The 17558-nt window shown below is 36.5% G+C and overlaps 1 long non-coding RNA gene across 1 annotated transcript in view; it reads right to left on the reverse strand.

Annotated features, from left to right (window-relative positions):
• Positions 1 to 17558, reverse strand: part of LOC124245786 (uncharacterized) — a 101025-nt gene that overhangs the window by 27885 nt on the left and 55582 nt on the right. The window lies entirely within an intron of this gene.

Consider the following 17558-nt stretch of genomic DNA (forward strand, 5'->3'; position numbering starts at 1 on the left):
TACAATTGTTATCTTCTTGATCAATTAGCCCTTTTATCAATATATAATTTCCTAATTGTCTCCTGACATCGATGACTTAGTCTATATGTTTGTTTTCTTATGTCATTCCTTTTTTTGTTTCATGTGTAGATCATTATATTTCAAATGCTGTATAGACTACATCATGTTCACCACGCAAAGACTAATTACAATCCATCAGCAAACACGTGTCTAAAAACCACTTTCACCCTCCTCCCTCCCTCTTCTTCTCTGGTAATCACCAATCCAATCTCTGACTCCATGTGATTGTTAGTTGTTTCTATCTCCTATTTTTGAGTGAGATCATACAGTACTTAGCTTCCTCCATCTGACTTATTTCACTTAGCATAACACCCTCAAGATCCATTCATGTTGTCACCAATGGCCAGATTTCATAATTTCTTATGGCTGAGTAGTATTCCATTGTGTATAAATACCACGACTTCTTTATCCATTAACTGCTTGATGGGCGCCAAGGGTGCTTAAAAGTCTTGGCTATTGTGAATAATGCTGCAATGCACATGGAGGTGGACGAATCTTCATGCACTTGTGTTTTGATGTTCTTTGGAGAAATAGCCCACAGTGGAATGGATGGAACATGTTAGTTCTCTTCTTAATTTTTTGAGGAATCTCCACACTGTTTTGCATAGTGGCTATAAAAGTGTGAACTCCCAGCAGGAGTGTACACAAGTTCCCTTCTCTCCAAATCTTCCCTGATATTGTTTCCAATTTTGTTAATTATAACCATTCTGAAGGGAGGGAGGTAATGTCTGATTGTAGTTTTGATTTGAATTTCCCTGATAATTAACAATGTTAAAAGTCTTTTCATGTGCCTGTTGGCCATCTTGAGAGAAATGTCTGTGCAGATCCTTTGCCTATTTTTTAATTGGGTTGTCAGTTTTGTTGCTGTTGAGATGTATGAGTTCATTATATATTTCGATATTAACCCATTATCAGCTATGTGGCTTGCAAATATCTTCCCCAAGTTGTTAGGTTGTCTTTTTGTTTTATTGATGGTTTCCTTTGCTGTACAGAAGATTTTCAGTTTGATGTAGTCCCCTAAGTTTGTTTTTTCTATTCTTTCCCTTGCCCAGTCAGACATGGTACTTGAAAATATGCTGCTAAGACCAATTTCAAAGAACACACTGCCTGTTTTCTACTAAAAGTTTTATGGTTTCAGGTCTTATATTCAAGTCTTTCATACATTTTGAGTTAATTTTTATGTAGGATGTACTTGCATTCTTTTTCATGTGGCTGTCCAGTTTCCCAACACCATTTATTGAAGAGATTTTCCTTTCTCCATTGAGTGTTCTTGGCTCTCTTGTCGAAAATAAGCTGTCCATAGACATGTGGATTTATTTCTGGGCTCTTGATTATGTTCAATAGACCTGTGTGTCTGTTTTTCTGCCACTACAATGCTGTTTTGCTAACTACAGCTTTGTAATCTATTTTGAAATCAGGGAGTGTGATATCTCCAACTGTGTTCTTTTTTGTCAGGATTCCTTTGTGTATTTGCAGTCTTTGGTCTTCCATATAAATCTTAAGATTCTTTGCTCTATCTCTGTGAGAAATGCTGTCAGAACTTTGATAGGGATTGCATTGAATCTGTAGATTGCTTTAGAAGGTATGGACATTTCAACTACGTTACTTCTTCCACTCCAAAGGAGGGAGTATCTTTCCATTTCTTTGTATCTTCTTTAATTTCTTTCAACAATGTTTCCTAGTTTTCACTGTACAGACCATTCACTCTTTAAGTCTATCCCTAGAAATTTTATTCTTTTTGTTGTGATAGTAAATAAGATTGTATTCTTAATTTCTCCTTCTACTACTTCATCGTGAGTGTATACAAACACAACTGATTTTTGTATGCTGACTTTGTATCCTGCAACTTTATATTATTATTTCTAAAAGTTTTTTGGTGGGTTCTCTAGGGTTTTCTATATATAAAATCATGTCAACTGCAAACAGTGACAGTTTCACTTCTTCCTTTCCAATTTGGATCTTTTATTACTTTTTTGTGCCTGACTGCTCTGTCTAGGACTTCCAATACTACGTCAAATAAGAGTGGTGAAAGTGGGAATCTTTGTCTGGTTTCTATTCTTATAGGGATAGCTTTCAGTTTTTCTCCATTTAGAATACTAGTTGTGGGTTTGCTAAATATGGCCTTGTTACTATATTGTAGTACTTTCCTTCTGTACCCATTTTAATCAGAGCTTTTTCATAAATGGATGCTGTATCTTGTCCAATGCTTCCTCTGCATGTATTGAGATGATCATGTGATTTCTACTCTTCATTTTGCTAATGAGGTGTATCATGTTGAGTGATTTGAGGGTGTTGAACCATCCCTGGAATAAATCCCACATAGTCATGGTATCTTTTTAATTTATTGTTGTATTCAATTTACTAGCATTATGGTGAGAAGTTTTGTATTGATGTTCGTCAGCAATACTGCTGTGCAATTTTCTTTTTTGGTGCTGTTCCTCGCTGGTTTCGCCATAAGGGTAAGGCTGTCTTCACAAAATGAGTAAGGAACCTTCCCCTCTCTTCAGTTTTTTGGAAGAGTTTGAGAAGGTTGGTATTAAGTGTTCTTTGAATGTTTGGTAGAATTCAGCCAGGAAGCCATCTGGTACTAGACTTTTGTTTTGGGGGAGGTTTTTTACTGTTTTGATCTCTTTACTGGTGATCAGTCTATTCAAATCCTCTATTGTTCTTGCTCCAGTTTTGGAAGGTTGCATGATTCTAACAATTTATCCATTTCTCCTAGATTATCCAATTTGTTGGCATATAGCTTTTCGTAGTATTCCCTTATAATCTTTTGTATTTGTGAGGTGTCTTTTGTAATTTGTCCTCGTTCAATTTTTTTTTTTTTTTTAATTTTATTTTTTCCTTTTCCTCCCCAAAGCCCCCCAGTACATAGTTGTATATTTCTCGTTGTGGGTGCTTCTAGTTGTGGTATGTGGGACGCTGCCTCAGCGTGGTCTGACGAGCAGTGCCATGTCTGCGCCCAGGATTCGAACCAACGAAACACTGGGACGCCTGCAGCAGAGCGCGCGAAGTTAACCACTCGGCCACGGGGCCCGCCCCAGTCCTCGTTCAATTCTGATTTTACTTATTTAAGCCTTCCTTTTTCTTGGTGAGTGTAGCTAAAGGTTTGTCCATTTTATCTTCTCAAAGAACCAGCTCTTGGTTTCATTGAATGTTTCTATTCTTTTTCTTAGTCTCTATTTCTACTGCTTCTGCATTAATTTTTTATTATTTCCTACCTTCTACTTATTTGGAGCTTTGTTTGTTCTTCTTTTTCCAGTTCCTTTAGGCGCACTGTTAGATTATTTTACATTCCTCTTGTCTGTTGAGGTAGGCATGTATTGATATAAATGTCCATCTTAGAACTGCTTTTGCCATGCCCCATAAATCTTGGCATGTCATATTTTCATTTTCATTGGTCTCCGGGTATTTTCTCATTTCTCCTTTGATTTCTTCATAGACTCAATCATTGTTCACTACCATTTTGCTTAATCTCCACATATTTCTGGTATTTCTCATTTTCTTCCTGTAGATGATTTCTAGTTTCACACCTTTGTGGTCAAAAAAGATGCTTGCTGTAATTTCAATCTTCTTAAATTTATTAACAGATGTTTTGTGGCCTAATATGTGATATATCCTGAGAAATGTTCCATGTGCATTTGAAAATAATGTGTATTCTGTGGTTTTTGGGTGGAATATTCTGTATATATCTACTAAGTCGATCTAGTCTAATGTGTGATTTAAGGACAACGTTTCTTTATTGATTTTCTTTAATCTATCCATTGGTGTAAGTGGAATGTTAAACTTCACTACTATTATCCTGTAACTATTTCTCCTTTTATGTCTGTTAATAAGTGGTTTTTTTAAAAGATTTTATTTTTTCCTTTTTCTCCCCAAAGCCCCCAAGTACACAGTTGTATATTCTTCGTTGTGGGTCCTTCTAGTTGTGGCATGTGGGACGCCACCTCAGCATGGCTTGACCAGCAGTGCCATGTCCACGCCCAGGATTCGAACCAACACTGGGCCGCCTGCAGCAGAATGCGCGAACTTAACCACTCGGCCACGGGGCCAGCCCCAATAACTGTTTTATATATTCAGTTGCTCCTATGTCAAGTGCATAGATATTTGCAAGTGTTATATCCTCTTCTTGGATTTTTCCCTGTATCATTATGTACTGCCCTTGTCTCTAGTTACAGTTTTTATTTTAAAGTCTATTTTGTCTGATATAAGTTTTGCTACCCCTGCTCTATTTTCAGTGCCATTTGTAAGGTGTATCTTGTACTAGCCCTTTATTCTCAGTTTGTGAGTTTCCTTAGGACTGAAGTGAGTCCCTTGTATGCAGCATATATATATAGGTCTTTTTTATCCAATCAGTCACACCATGTGTTTTGATTTGAGCATTTAGTCCACTGACATTTAAAGTCGCTATTGATGAGAATCAAGTTATTGCCATTTTGTGACTATTTTTCTGGGTGTTTTAGTAGTTCTCCTCTGTTCATGTTTTCCTCTCTTCCATTGTGATTTCGTGGTTTTCTTTAGCACTATGTTTAGGTTCTGCTCTCTTACTTTTTTGTGTATTTATAATAGGTTTCTTGTTTCTTATTACCATGAGGTTCAGATACAACAACCTACATTTTTAGCAACCTATAATAAGTTGATGGTCTTTTAGTTTGAACTCTTGGTAAAAGCTCTACACTTTTACTCCCATTTTATGTTTTTGATATAACATCTAATGTCTTTTATTTTGTCCATATGAATCTGTTACTTTCTTATCATGGAAACAGATAACTTTAGTACTTTTGTCATCTGAACTTCATATTAGTTTCTGAGGTCGTTGGTCTGCTACCTTTACTAAATATTTGCCTTTAGCACTGGTTTTACTGCTTTTTAAAAATAAATTTCTTTTTTCTATTTGTGGTCTTCTCTTTTCCACTTCAATAAGTCCCTTCAGCATTTCTTGCAAGGCTGGTTTTTTGGTGATAAGCTCCTCTGGTTTTGCTTGTCTGGGAAAAGCTCTCTCTCCATCCATTCTAAAAGATAACCTGGCAGGGTGGAGTACTCTTGGCTGTAGGTTTTTTCCTTTCAGCGCTTTAAACATATTATGCCAGTCTGTTCTAGCCTGTAAGCTGTCTGCTGAGAAGTCAGATGATAGCCTTATGGAGTTTTCTTTGTATGTGACTTGTTGCCTTTATTGTGTGGGTTTTAGGATTCTCTCTTTAATTCTTGACATTTAAATTATAATGCGTCTTCATTTGCTGCTGGGTGGGTTTATCTTGTTTGGTACTCTGTGCTTCCTGTACCTGGATTTCCACTTCCTTCCTTATGTTAGAAAAGTTTTCACAAATTATTTCTTCAAATAGATTCTCTACTGCTTTGTCTCTCTCTTGTCCTTCTGGGACACCTATAATATGGATGTTAGTGCACATGAGGTTGTCCAAGAACTCCCTTACACTGTCCTCATTCTTTTTAATTATTTTCTTCTTCTGTTCAGCTTGACTGATTTCCTCTAGTCTTTTCATCCAGCTATATCCAGGTCGTCTATATCATCTGCTCTGCTATTGAGTCTCTCTACTGAATTCTTCATTTCCATTATTGTATTCTTCATTTCTAATTGGTTCTTTTTCATATTTTAGTTGAAGTTCTCACTGAGTTCATCCATTCTTCTCCAAAGACCAATGAGCATCCTTATGATTCTTAGTTTGTACTCTTGTCAGGTACATTGTTTATCTCGGTTTCATTCTTCTTCTTCTGGGGTTTTGTTGTGTTCCCTTATGTGGTACACTCTGTTGTCTCCTCATTTAGCCTCTTTCTCAGTGTCTTTTTTCGTATTAGGTAGGCCAGCTACATCTGCCGAGAATTGCTGCAGCTCAAACATGGCTTTTTTCTCTCCAGAAATGAAGTTTTGCCTCTTCCACCTCAGTCAGGACAGTCCATTGTTGTGGGGAAACTTCTATCCAGTTTTCAGTTCAATCTCAGGGGGAATTGTTCGAAGGGTAGTTGTAAATTTCTTGTGTCCATGGGAGGGGGTGAGATCCGAGTCCAACTACACTGCCATCTTGACACTGTCATCACAAATTCTTTTTTGTGACTGACTTTTGCCAGTTTTACTAATACATGTCTTGGAGAACGTTTTTACATTGATGTAATTAGGAGTTCTATTATCTTCTTTTACTTATAATTCCAGCTCCTTTCACAGGTTTACAAAGTTGTCAGCAACTATTTCTTTGAACAAGCTCTCTGCTCCTTTCTCCCACTCTTCTTCCTGGGGGATACCTATAATCCCTATCTTGCATTTCTTAAGTGACGAGTATTTCTCAGAGAATTTCTTGATTTCTTTTTAGTCTTAGTTCTCTCCCCTCCTCCATCTTAAGAATTTCTATGTTCTAAATTACTAATCCTCTTCTCCATAATATCAGGTGTTTTTTAAGGACTCCAGATTTTTCTTTAATTCATTCATCGTTCTTCATATGCAACATTTCTGACTTTTTTTTTATAGTTTCAATATCTTTTGTGAAGAATTCCATCTGTTTATTAACTTTATTCCTAAGTTCATTGAACTGAGTTTTCCTTGAACTTGTTGAGTTTCTTTAACTATTTGGAATTATCTGTTTAGATTGTAAACTACGGCCTTCAGGATTGATTTGAGTACCTGTAATTTTTTTCTGGTCTGGAGTGTTAATATACTTCTTCATGCTATTTGATGGGGTGGACTTTTGCCATTGCACACTGGTAGTATACCACTGCAAATTCCACCTACCACCAAGGGGATGGAAGCAGCTGTTTTTCTCTGAGCCCACAGCAACCCTTGGCAGTTGTTCCTGTCCAGTGGAAGCTCTGCCAACAGGGACCATCTGTGTTTGCCCACTAGCTGCCGCTGCTTTACACACATAAGCACAGCTGCTCTGGCATGGATCTCCTACTCTGGCTGACTGGCCAAGCTGGTGCACAATGTAGGAATGGGTGAGGGTGCTTTCTTGTACATGTACAATCCTAGGCACTCCCGCTATGCATGCACCATCTGGCCACCTGCACTCTTCGCTGGGAGAGGGCACCACCATAGTTGCTTAGATACCTTGGTGTGGACCAATCCCATGGGCTGGGAGGCAACTCCAAGAGCAAAAGTGTTACCCCTGAGGGCTGCAATTTCCCCCCCCCCCCAGAGTCATGTGGCAGCCGCCATGCAAGGTGATGTACCCAAGATCATTGATGCTGGGGGAGAGAGAGGAGATCCACTTCCTTCCTTCCACTGTCTCCCATCAGGACCCAGCAGCCCCGCCTTCAGACATATGGCTGCATGGATCACTGGGATCTAGTGTATTGTGTGAATATCCTTTTTGTTTTATATTAGGGGAGAATTCACTCTGGCATGAGGCTGATGTCACTCTCTTTGGATCATGGTTTTTTCACGCATTTCACAAATCTCTGCTTTTTCATTGCAGAGTTCAATACATTTATATTTAAAGTAATTACTGATAAAGATGTGTTCTGTGACTTTGTTTTCTAGCACTTTTTATCACTCATTTCCTCCATTACTGATAGATTTTGTGTAGATTTTTTATAATGTTCATTTTGATTACCTTCTCATTTCCGTGTGTGTGTGTGTATGTGTCTTATATATTTAGATTTTTTAAGGTATTTTCATTATGGTTATTATGGAGATTACAATGCATCCTAGATTTTTAACAATTGCATGTAATCCTAGAAAATTCTGCTCCTATACACTTTCATCGAACACACTTATATTGGTTTGTCACCAATAGAAACTTCATACATCATTTGCCCAATTATTTAATTATTTTATATGCACACTTTTTATGTCATGCAGGAAAGAAAAAGTGGAGGACCAAACCTAAACACAATAACACTGGATTTTATATTTACCTGTCTAGTGCACGTCACTGTACATCATTAGTTTTTATTCAGCTTTGAGTTACTATATATTATCCTTTCATTACAACAGAAAGTACTCTTTTTATGACTGATTGTATCTCCTACAAGTAAACTCTACAGATAACAAACAAACAAACACATAACAGATATAACAAAGTTTACAGATACAAACACCCTTTGCTTTTGTATATCTGGGAATGCCAATTTTTGTTTCATTTACATAGTACTTTTGCTAGATACAGAATTCTTGGGGCAAAATTTTCTTTTAACAGTTATAATATCATCCCACTGTTTTCTGCCCTCCATGGTTTCTGATGAGAAATTGGTTGTGTATCTTTTGCAGATATAACGTATGTTGCAAACTGAATTTCTCTGAGGACCATGCTTCTCAAAAATTGATTAAACTGAGTCTCAGTATGGATTCTTTGGGTTTATTCTACTTAAAACTTTGTTAAGCTTCTTGGAATTGTAGATTCATTTAATCCTCAAATTTCAGAAGTTTTAAGCTATTAAACATTGAAATATATTCTTTATGCCTCTGCGATGTCTCTTCTTATGGAACTCCAAAAATACATATGTTGCATCATGTCCTGGTAACACACAGATCCCTTAGGCTTTGTGCACTTTTCTTTATTTGCTTTCCAATCTTCTCCTCTAACTGGATAATATTAACTATCCAATCATCAAGTTCACTCAATAGTTCTTCCGCCTGCTCAAGTCTGATGAAGAGCATATGTACTGAATTTCCTAGCCAGTTATTACAATTTAAATCTCCAAAGCTTCTACTTGATTCCTTTTTATATATCTGTTTATTGATATTCTCATTTTGTTTCTACATGATTATCTTGGTTTCCTTTCTCTCCCTGAGCAAATTTAATACAACTGATTTCAAGTATTTCTATAGTCAGGCCAATTTCTGAGATTCAATGGGAATGGTTGCCATATATTTCCTTGTAATGGGCCATAATTTCTTTCTGTGTGTGCTTTGTGATATTTGGTTGAAAATAGGACCATTGTCTATTTTAATTTGGTTACTCTGAAAATCAGATTAGAAACTCACCAGGGTTTCTTCTTCTTGATTATTAAAGGCTACAGTTGTCCAGTGAGATTTGTAAACTATTATTGCAGATACTATTCCTTGTTCTCGGTGGTCATTTAAGCTTCTTTTCAGCTAGTGTTTATACCAAGATTTTCTTGAAAAGCGGGAGCAAAACAAAGAAAACAAGGTTAAGAATAAAACCCCATCAATCTTTGTGAATTGGCTCTCTGCTGGGATAGTCCTTGAGACTCAGCCAAGCTGTTTATTTAGATTTTTTTTCTTAGTGACTAACCTGAGGACTGCAATTACTACTTTAGGTTTGTTACTATAAGGCTTGGATATATGTATTTTTTTTCTTTTCATGAGGAAGATTGGCCCTGAGCTAACCGAGTTGCCAGCCATGATTCATTTCTCTCCCCAAAGCCCCAGTACATAGTTGTATACCCTAGTCGTAGGTCATTCTATATTGTCCATATGGGATGCTACTACAGCATAGCTTGATGAGTGCCATGGAGGTCCACACCCAGGATCCAAAGCAGTGAACCCCAGGCCACCAAAGCAGAGTGTACAAACTTAACAACTTGGCCTCAGGGCCAGCCCCCTGAAGTAGTACTGACTTAGCTGCAGTATTTTACAAAAATGCTGTGACTATACAGCACTAGTCCTCACATGGCTATATCACAAATTACAACCTTCTACATGATGTGCCCATTAACAGTCATGATTATTATTTTATGCTTTTCTCTTTTAAATCATACAGAATCATACACAAGATACTAAAATATTGGCTTTTAACTTTCTATTTTTAAGAGTATTTCTTATTTCATGATATGGCTTTGAGGAACTGTCTAGTGTTCTTTCATTTAAACCTGAAGAACTAATTTTTTTTATTAAGATTATGATAGTTAACCACCTTGTGAAATTACAGTTGTACACTATTGTTCGTCATGTTGTAGGTACACCACTTCACACTTTGTGCCCTCCCCCCACCCCCCTTTTCCCCTGGTAACCATCAGTCAGTTCTCTTTGTCTATAATGTTAACTATCACTTATGAGTGGTGTCATACAGAGTTCGTCTTTCTCTGTCTGGCTTATTTTACTCACCATAATATCTTCAAGGTCCATCCGTGTTGTTGTGAATGGGACGACTTTGTCCTTTTTCATGGCTGAGTAGTATTCCATTGTGTATATATATATATACCACATCTTCTTTATCCAATCATAAGTTGATGGGCACTTAGGTTGGTTCCATGTCTTGGCTATTGTGAATAATGCTGCGATGAACATAGGGGTGCATGGGACTTTGGGAATTGCTGATTTCAGGGACTTAGGATAGATATCCAGTAGTGGGATGGCTGGGTCATAAGGTATTTCTATTTTTAACTTTTTGAGAAATCTCCATACTGTTTTCCATAGTGGCTGCACCAGTTTGCATGCCCACCAACAGTGTATGAGGGTTCCTTTTTCTCCACAGCCTATCCAACATTTGTCACTCTTGGTTTTGGATATTTTTCCCATTCAAACAGGTGTAAAGTGATATCTTAGCGTAGTTTTGATTTGCATTTCCCTGATGATTAGTGATGATGAGCATCTTTTCATGTGTCTATTGGCCATCCGCGTATCTTCCTTGGAGAAATGTCTGTTCATGTCCCCTGTCCATTTTTTCATTGGGTTGATGTTTTGTTGTTGAGCTGTGTGCGTTCTTTATATAGTATGGAGATTAACCCTTTGTTGGATAAATAACTTGTAAATATTTTTTAACAATTAGTGGGCTGTTTCTTTGTTTCAATCCTGTTTTCCCTTGCCTTGAAGAAGCTCTTTAGTCTGATGAAGTCCCATTTGTTTATTCTTTCTATTGTTTCCCTCGTCTGAGGGGTTATGCTGTCCGAAAAGATTTTTTTTTATTGAGGTAATGATAGGTTACAATCTTGTGTAATTTCACTTGTACATTAATGTTTGTCATTCGTGTTGTAGGTGCACCACCTCACCCCCCTGTGCCCACCCCCCACCCCACCTTTCCCCTGGTAGCCACTAAACTGTTCTCTTTGTCCACATTTTTAAATTCGTCATATGACTGGAGTCATACAGAGATTATCCTTCGCTAACTGGCTTATTTCACTTAACATCATTCCCTCAAGGTCTATTCATGTTATTGCAAATGGAATGATTTTGTTCTGTTTTACAGCTGAGTAGTATTCCATTGTATATATATACCACATCTTCTTTATCCAATCATCTGATTGATGGCCACTTACGTTGCTTCCATGTCTTCGCTATTGTAAATAATGCTGCAATGAACATTGGGGTGCATAGGACTTTTAGAATTGCTAACTTCAAGCTCTTTGGATAGATACCCAGTAGTGGAATGGCTCTATGGTAGTTCTATTTTTAATTTTTTGAGGACTCTCCATACTGTTTTCCATAGTGGCTGCACCAGTTTGCATTCTCACCAGCAGTGTATCAGGGTTACATTCTCTCCACAACCTCTCCAACATTTGTTACTATCAGATTTAGATATTTTGTCATTCTAATGGATGTAAGGTGATATCTTAGTGTAGTTTTGATTTGCATTTCCCTGATGATCAGCGATGATGAACACCTTTTCATGTGCCTATTTCCCATCCATATATCTTCTTTGGAGGAATGTCTGTTCATGTCTCCTGCCCATTTTTTTATCGGGTTGTTTGATTTTTTGTTGTTGACTTGTGTGAGTTCCTTACATATTTGGGATATTAAGCCTTTGTCGGATGTATGACTTGCAAATATTTTTTCCCAGTTAGTGGGGTTTTTTTTTGTTTCAATCCTGTTTTCATTTGCCTTGAAGAAGCTCTTTAGTCTGATGAAGTCCCATTTCTTTATTCTTTCTATTGTTTACCTTCTCTGGGAAAACATGGTGTCAGAAAAGATCCTTTTAATACTGATGTCAAAGAGTGTACTACCTACATTTTCGTCTAAAAGCCTTATGGTTTCAGGTCTCACCTTTATGTCTTTGATCAATTTTAAGTTTACTTTGGTGAATGGTGAGAAAGAATGGTCAATTTTCATTCTTTTACATGTGGCTTTCCAGTTTTCCCAGCAGCCATTAAGATAATATCTTAATGAGTACATTCTATGGTATAATTAAGATATCAGAATATTTTCACTGCCCTAAAAATTCTCTGTACTGAACATATTTATCCCATACCTCCCCAACCCGACAACCACTGATCCTTTCACTTTCTCCATAGTATTCCCATTTCTACAATGTCACATAGTTGGAATTATACATTATGTAGCCTTTTCAGATCGGTTTCTTTCACTTTATAATATGCACTTAGGAACTCTAAGTTTCCATGTCTTCCCACAGCTTCAAGCAACATTTCCTTTTTGTATTGAATAATATTCCACTGTCTGGATGTACCACAGCTTATTTCTACATTCACCTAGTGAAGGACATCTTCATTACTTCTACATTTGAGCAATTATGAGTAAAGACGCTATAGACATCCATGTGCAGATCTGTGTGGATGTAAGTTTTCAATTCTTTGGGTAAATATCAAAGAGTGTGATTGCTGGATTGTATGGTAAGAGTATGTTTACTTTTGTAAGAAACTGAACTGTCTTCCAAAGTGGCTGTACCATTTTGAAACCCGCCCAGCAATGAAGGAGAGTTACTGTTGCTCCACATCCTTGCCAACGTATAGTATTGTCAGTATTTCAGAATTTGGCCATTCTAATAGGTATGTAAAGGTATCTCATTAATGTTTAAATTAGCATTTCCCTAATAACATACGATGTGGAGCATCTTTTCATACATTTACTTGGTATCTGTCTATATCCCATGGTGAGGTGTCAGTTAAGGTCTTTGGCACATTTTTTAAACTGGATTATTTTCTTATTGTTGGGTTTTAAGAATTCTTTGTATATTTTGCGTAAGAGTCCTTAATTAGATGTACCTTTTCCAAATATTGTCTGTAGCTTATCTTCTCATCTTCCTGACACTACCTTTCAGAAAGCAAAACTTTTTAATTTTAATGAAGTCCAGCTTATCAATTATTTCTTTTATGGACTGTGCCTTTGGTGTTGTATCTAAAAATTCATTGGCATAGCCAAAGTCATCTAGGTTTTTTCCTGTTATCTTCTAGTAGTGTTGCATTTTACATTGACATCTGGGATCCACGTGGAGTTAACTTCTGTGAAGACTGTAAGATCTTTGTGTAGGATTCCATTTTTTTTCTTCTTGTTAATACCCAGTTGTTCTGGCACAATTTGCTAGAAAGACTACCTTTATTCCACTGTATTGCCAATGCTCCTTTCTTATAGATCAGTTAATATTTATTTGGGTCTAACTTCTGGGTTATTTATTCTGTTTCACTGATGGATGTATTTTTTTTATATAGTACCACAGTATATTGATTACTGTAGCTTTAAATTGTCTTGAATTCGAATAGTGCCAATCCTCCAACTTTCTTCTACTTCTAGAACAACATGTCGGTAATGCTGGGTCTTTTGGCTGTCCATATAAACTTTAGAAGCAGTTTCTTGGCATCCATAAAATAACTTGCTGGGATTTTGATTAGGATTACACTGAGTCTATTGATCAAGTTAGGAAGAAAAGACATCTTGAAAATATTGTTTTCCTTACCAGTGAACATGAAATAGCACTCCATTTATTCAATTCTTGATCCCTATTATCACAGTTTTATAGTTTTCCTCATACAGATCTGGTACATATTTTGTTAGATTTATACCTAAGTATTTCATTTATGGGGCATGAATGTAAATAGTACTGGGTTTTTAACTTCATATTCCACTTATTTATATAGGAGAGCTACTGACAAAACCTGGTATCCTGCAACCTTGCTATAATCATTTTAGTTCCAGGAATTTTCTTTCTTATTTTTTGTCAACTTGGATTTTCTACATAGACACTCATGTCGTCAGCAAATAAAGGTAGTTATACTTTTTCCTTTGTAATCTGTATTCTTTTAACTTCCTTGTCTTGTCTTATTGTATTACCTAGAATCTCCAGCACACTGTTGAAAAGGAGTGGTGAGAGGGACATCCTTGCCTTTTACCTAATCTTAGTAGGAAATCTTCTAGTTTCTCACCATGAAGCATGACATCAGCTGTAGGCATTTTGTACATCAATCATCTTTTATCAGGCTGAATTAGTCCTCCTCTGTTACTAGTTTACTGCAAATATTTATCACGAAAGGATGTTGTATGCTATCAAATGCTTTTTCTGCATCTATTGCTATGATCATGTGATTTTCCTATTTTAGCCTGTTGATATCAGGGGTTACATTAACTAATTTCCAAACGTTAAAACAGATTTGCATACTATTTGTAAATTCCATTTAGTCATGGTGTACAATTCTTTTTATACATTGTATATGATTGGATAATATTTTGATAAGGATTTCTGCATCTATTCTCATAAGAGATATTGGTCTGTAGCATTCTTTTCTTGTAATGTCTTTGGTTTTCCTATTAGGGTTAATGCTGGCCTCATAGAATGAGTTAGGAAACATTTTTTCAGCTTCTATCCTCTGAAAGAGATTGTAGAGTGTTGGTCTGATTCCTTCCTTAAATGTTTGGTAGAACTTTCCAGTGAACCCATCTGGGCCTGGTGTTTTCTGTCTGAGAAGGTTATTAATCATTGACTCAATTTCTTTCATAGATATAAGGTCAATGAGATTTTTTAAATAACATTGGCGCCTTCCTTTGCTAATTTTTTCTTCTTCTTCTTCTTCTCCCCAAAGCCCCCCAGTACATAGTTGTATATTCTAGTTGTAGGTCCCTCTGGCCCCGCTATGTGAGATGCCGCCTCATCAAGGCTTGATGACCACTGCTAGGTCCACGCCCAGGATCCAAACTGGTTGAAACCCTGGGCCGCTGAAGCAGAACACGTGAACTTAACCACTGGCCACAGTGCCGGCCCCTAATGAGATCATTTTTATCATGTACATTTTGGCAAATTGTGTCTTTTAAGGAATTGGTCCATTTCATTAGATTATCAAGTGTGTGAACATACAGTTGTTCATAGTATTCCTTTATTATCATTTCAATGTCCACAGGATCTGTAGTAATGTCCCATCTTTCTTTTGTGATGTCAGTAATCTGTGTCCTCTCCTTTTTCTTAGTTAGCCTGGCTAAAGCCTTATGAATTTTATGGATCTTTCCAAAGAATCAACTTTTAGATTCATTTATTTTCTCTCTTTCCTGTTTTCAATTTCACTAATTTCAGCTCTAATTGTTATTTCTCTTCTTCTGCTTACTTTCGATAAATTTGGTCTTTTCTACTTTTCTAAGGTAGAAACATAGATTATTGATTTTAGGTATTTTGTCTTTTCTAACACATGCATTCAATGCTATAATTCCCTTCTGAGCATTGCTTTCACTACACTCCATAAATTTCAGTAAACTAGGGTTCTCATTTTCATTTAGTTCAAAATATTTTAATTTCTCTTAATATTGTTTCTTTAACCCATGTGTTATTTAGAAGTGTATTTTTAATCTCAACATATTTGAGATTTTCTAGCTATCTTTCTACTACTGATTTCTAGAATCCTTCCATCATGGTCTGAAAGCATACATTGTATGATTCCATTCTTTTAAATTTGTTGAAGTGTGTTTTATGGCCCAGAATGTGTTCTATCTTAGTGAATGTTCCACGTTAACTTGAAGAAGAATGTGTATTCTGCTGTTGTTAGATGAAGTATTCTATAAATGTTCATTATATCTAATTGATTGCCAATGTTGTTGAGGTCAGTAAGTCCTTACTGATTTCCTCTTGGCTGGCTTTTGTCCATTTCTGAAAGAGGTGTTGAAGTCTCTAACAATAACAGATTCATCTATTTCTCTTTGCAATTTGAATAGTTTTCATCTCAAACAGTTTGGTTTACCGTTGTTAAGGGCATACACATTAAGGATTCTCATGTCTTCTTGGAGAACTGACCCCATTAACATTATGTAATGCCCTTCTTTATCCCTGGTAACTTTCCTTGCTTTGAAATCTGTTCCATCTGAAATTAATACAGCTACTCCTGCTTTCTTTTCACTAGTGTTAGCATGGTGATTATTTTCCCACTTACTTTTAATCTTTATGTGTTTTTATACTTAAAATGAATTTTTTTGTAGGAAGCATATAGTTGGGTCTTGTTTTCTAACTTATTGTGAACAAGCCTTAATTGATGAAATTAGACCACTGATGTTGAGCGATTACTGATATAGTTTAATTAATTTTTACTGTATTTGTTCATGTTTTCTCTTTGTTGCCCTTGTTCTCTGTTCCTATTTTTATCTTCCAATCTTTCTCTGCCTTTTGTGGTTTTAATTGAGCAATGAATACAATGCCATTTTCTCCCATTTATTAGCATATCAGTTATACTTCTTTTGCAACTTTTTTTTTTTTACTACTTGCTACAGATTGCAATATACATTTACAACTACCCAGGTCTGCTTTCAAACAATACTATACCACTTCCTGGACAGTGCGAGGACCTTATAATAAAACAATCCTAATCCTGTCCATTGTATCATTGTTTTCATTCATTTCACCTATATGTAAGTATACATATATGTGTATGATATAAACAAGAATACATAATTGAATACATTGTTAATATTATCTGTAACAAACTGTTACCTGTTAGGTCAATTAACAACAACAAAAATAAGTTTTTATTCACCTTCATTAATTCGTTCTTCGATGCTCTTCCTTACTTTATGTAGATCTGAGATTCTGAGCTTTACCATCTTCATTCTCTCTAAATAACTTCTCCTAATAGTTCTTGCAATGCAGGTGTACTGGCAAAAAAATTCCCTCAATTTTTGTTTGAGGTCTTTATTTCTCTTTTACTTTTAAGGACAACTTTGCAGGGTACAGAATTCTAGGTTCCAGGTTCTTTTCTCTCATCACTTTAAACATTTCACTCCATATTTTTTTTTCTGCTTTATCTCCCCAAACCCCCACCCCGTACATAGTTGTATATCTTAGTTGCAGGTCCTTCTAGTTGTGGGATGTGGGATGCTGCCTCAACGTGGCATGACGAGCAGTGCCATGTCCGCGCCCAGGATCCGAACCCTGGGCCGCCGCAGTGGAGCGCAAGAACTTAACCACTCGGCCACAGAGCCAGCCCCTCACTCCATGCTTTCTTGCTTACATGGTTTGTGTGATGTTAGATGTGATTATTATCTTTGTTGCTCCATAGGTAGGGTGTTCTTTTCCTTTGGATTCTTTCAGGATTTCTTCTTCAGCTTCGATTTTCTATAGTTTAAAAATGATATGCTTAGATATAATTTTGGGATTTTTTTTTTCTTTTTGGCATTTTTCCTACTTGGCGTTCTGAGTTTCCCGGATCTGTGGTGTGGTGTCTGAGATTAATTTGGGGGAAAGTTTCAGTCATTATTACTTCAAATATTGTTTCTGTTCTTTCTTTTCCTTCTTGTATTCCCATTAAGTGTATGTTACACTCTTTGTGCTTATACCACAGTTCTTTGATATTCTATTTAAGTCTTTTGTTCTCTTTCCTTTTCAGTTTTCAAGAATTCTATTGACATATCCACTAGCTCAGAGATTCCTTCCTCAGTGATTTCCAGTCTA

Source organism: Equus quagga, chromosome 10 (genome assembly GCF_021613505.1).
Source record: "Equus quagga isolate Etosha38 chromosome 10, UCLA_HA_Equagga_1.0, whole genome shotgun sequence".
NCBI classification, from domain to species: domain Eukaryota; kingdom Metazoa; phylum Chordata; class Mammalia; order Perissodactyla; family Equidae; genus Equus; species Equus quagga.